Consider the following 4,170-nt stretch of genomic DNA (forward strand, 5'->3'; position numbering starts at 1 on the left):
CTCAGTTGCTTAGGGCCTCATTAAGTTGCTAAGGCTGGCTTTGAGCTTGTGATCCTCCTGCCTCAGCCTCCCAAGTTGCTGGGATTACAGGTGTGTGCCATCACACTCGGCAGGTGGGTCACAGTTCTAACAGTTTGAAGTAAAACAATAAAGCTTCTAGAAGACAACAGAAGAAAATATCTTCATGCCTTATTGCTGTCCATCAAAAGACATTATTAAAAGAATGAAAGGCCAGACTCAGAATGGAAGATTTGTAAACTCTATGTGAGCAAAAAAGGCTTGTCTACAGGAGATTTAAAACAAAAAGCTATCAATAATAAAAAGGCAGGAGAAAAAAGAAACAAGGAAAAGAAGGAGAAAAAAAAATTGACCAAGAGACCTTAATTAGGCATGTACAAAAGACAATAATCGAAGGGTAAAATAAATAACAATGTACGCATCCTCAGAAAATTTGCATTAACACTGTAATGAGAAACCACTGTGGCTCCCCCAAGAAGGGCTAAAATCATTAAAATGGATACTACCCAATTGGGGTGAAAATGTAGAGTAATGAGAACACTCAAACACTTCCATTGGGAACGTAAATTAAAGTCATTTTGACATCCTCTACAACATCCCACCCTTTGACTTTACAATTCCACTTCTAGGTTCAGATATGTCTAGCATAAAAATACAAGGTCAGGGTCAAGAATGTTTATCACTGCACTACTTATAATAACCAAACACTAGAATAATCCAAATCCCCACTGAAGCAAAATGAATAAATACACAATGGTATAGTCATTTAATAAAATACTATACAGCATTTAAAAGTAATAAGTTATACGTATGTGCAACCACTTCACCGAATCTCACAAATATAAATCTTACAAATATGGGGGAGAAAATAGGCACCAAAGAGTCAAATGAAGTATATTTACATAAAAGTTCAAAAAATAGGCAAAATATGATCTTAACACACTTGTTTGATCAAGGCCACAATTACTATGCATTCTAGAGAATACAATTAGCCCTCCATATCTACAGGTTCTGTATCCATTGAGAATTCAAGCAAACATGAATCCAAAATACTCAGAATGGGGTTTTGTACCTGTACTGAACAAGAACAAGTACAGACTTTTTTGTGTGTCATTTTAAAGAAATCTTTTTCTACTCTAAATAATTTCCTAACAATTTACATAGCATTTACATGTATTCAATTTTATAAGTAACCTAGAGAAGATTTTAAGGTACACAGGAAGATGTGCCTAGGTTGTATGCAAATACTATTCCATGTTATATAAGGGAATTGAGTGTCTATGGATTTTGGTGTCCACTGGAGTCCTGAAATAAAACCCCTGAAGATACTAAAAGGATGTCTCTACTCACCTCTGAGAACTAGAGTGGGCATTATTGATGAGACCTAATAGCAATGTCTGACATCTCAATGTGGGTGGGTGTTAGCCAGCATCCACTTCTGGCCAATCACAAAGAAGTGAGCTTTATGTCTTTCTTTGTGAACTTTAGGCATATTTCAAAATTTTTTAAAAATTTATGTACATGCCCCCAAAATAATCTGAATTGGATTTAATTGCTATTATATAGGATTTATAAACAAATGGTGAATTATTATAATTATTACATTTAATTTCACTAGTGTTTTGAATCTTATGTCTGCTCTTATTTCATTTTTCCCATCTTTTGACAAATTATGTGGGTTTTTTTAAAAACTGGTGTCTTTTAATTATACAAAATAATGGGATTCATTGTAATATTTGTATATAACAAAATTTGGTCAATGTATGTACATAATTTGGTCAATTTCACTCTCCAGTACCTTTCTTTTCTTGTCTTTCTTCCTGCCATGCCCCTCACCTTCAATCCCCAGTGGTAGATTCTACTGGTCTCCCTTCTATTTTCATGAAATATCTTTTATTTTTCCTTTTTTATTTCTAATTTTCCACATATGAGAGAAAACACATGACCCTGGAGTGTCTAAGTCTGGCTTATTTCATTTAACATGATAATCTCCAGTTCTATCCATTTCCCTGTAGATGACACAATTTCCTTCTTCTTTATAGCTGTGTAAAATTTCACTGTGTACATATGCCACAACTTAAAACCAAAATACAAATAACACAATCAATAAATGGATAAATGAACTAAACAGACCTTTCATAAAGAAATACAAATGGCCAACAAATATATGAAAAAAAAATGTTCCTTGTTCTTAGAAATTAGGGAAATGCAAATCGAAACTACACTGGGGCTGGGATTGTGGCTCAGTGGTAGAGCGCTTGCCTAACATGCATAAGGCACTGGGTTCGATCCTAAGCACCACATAAAAATAAATAAAATAAAGGTATTGTAAAGGTACTGTGTTCATCTACAACTAAAAAAAATTTTTTTTTAAACTACACTGATATTTCATCTCGCTTCAGTTAGAATGGCAGCCATCAAGAATACAAATAATAACAAATGCTAGTGAGGATGTGGTGGGGGGGCAGGGAGAAACTCATATACACCACTGGTAGGAATTTAAGTTAATAAATTTGTATAACCCCTATGGAAATCAGCGTGGATGTTTCTTAAAAGACTAAGAATGGAACCACCACAGGACCCAGCTATACCACTCTTTAGGGTATTTACCCTAAAGAACTAAATTCAGTGGCCAATGTAGTGATACATGGATAGTTGGGCACAATGCACAATAGCCAAGTTATGGAACCAGCTGAAGTGTCCATCAGTAGAAGAACAAATAAAGAAAACGTGTGTTTTGATTTTTGAAAATGGAGTTTTGATTTTTCTTTTGAAAATACCTAGATGGCAAAGCAGGAGAAAGGAGCAGGAAGTGGTAGACAGAAATGGGACATAAATTTCTGGAAGGAGGGAATGAAAGATTATCTAGAAGAATGGATAGATGTCATCCAAGACAGACATGGATACAGGGTGTGACTGCAGGGCTATCAGTAAGGGTGTTGGGGGGTGGGGGGAGGGGAAATTCTCCTTTGCACTGTCAGGAGCCCTGGATGGAGGAGTGGGAGAAGGGATCAGGTGTGGTGGTGGAGAACAAGGGGGAAACCGGGTAGGAGATAGAGATTTATGAGTGTGACAATAAAATCTGCAGAGGTACAGCTGGGCAGCCTGCATCTCCTAAAAGAAACAGACCTGGCCATTGGCCACTGACTTTTGGACTGCAATTGACGAGTTGGCCCGTCTCTCTAAGGCCGAAAGTGTCTAAAACCAGAACAAAAATCATTCTTTCCCATGTTCCTAAAAACCTTAGGAATTACCAAGGTAAAACAAATATTTATTTTAGAAATAAACAACAAAAATTAATATTAAAGTAGGCCAAGTATTTCCAGGCAACAAGCCTGATCTGCTACACATTCCTGGTGTCTGGTTTCAACCAGGCACTCACTGAAACTTGGCCAACATCTATTCCTTTCTCGGTGGCTTCCTGGCGCATTCCACCACACAGCTCCATCTCTATGAGCTGTGGATGCTACTCTGTTAGCTGCCATCCTCTATAATGGACTCCCCAGCATACTATTTACTAGGGGGGCTGGAGGACATCAGATGCTATGCTGGTCATCCTGACTTAAAATACTTTCTTCTCAACACCTTCTCCTGAGTCTATTTTCCTACCTAAACATCATTAGAGACCTGGGTGGCCTGAGGACAACTGGGACTGGGGAAGGCCCAGAAGGTCCTGGGTCCAGGGCTGGGGTCCAGCCAGGGTTCAGTAGCTGGTGGAAAAGTCTGAACCGAGATGCAAAAACTGGCTAGATGAGCGAAGGTCTAAGTCAGGCAGGAAGAAGAGGAGCAGGCAAAGCCATAATTGAACATCAAGCCAGTCGAGCAGGCAACAGAAATCAAGAACCAATGTCAGGCAGTGGTGTGGTCAGAGCTTGATGGGTTCAAGTTCCTGGCCTCGTTTTTCTCTAGTGAAGTGTCAGTGAGGTTGGGACAACTTTGGGGATGAGAATGGAGATGGAAGGGGTAGAAGTAGATCCTGAGCCTGTTAAAGGCAGAGCCCAGCACCTGGCCTAGGTCTGGCCCCTGGCGTGAGTCAGCTGAGGCAGGAGTATGCATATACCATAAATGCTAAGTCCTATCGGCCACCACCCTGGAGTGCCAGCAGCCTTTTCTAAGATGGCTTCTCCCATGCATTTCCAGCATTTGTCAGAG

This window comes from Marmota marmota, unplaced genomic scaffold (assembly GCF_001458135.2).
Source record: "Marmota marmota marmota unplaced genomic scaffold, marMar, whole genome shotgun sequence".
NCBI lineage: Eukaryota > Metazoa > Chordata > Mammalia > Rodentia > Sciuridae > Marmota > Marmota marmota.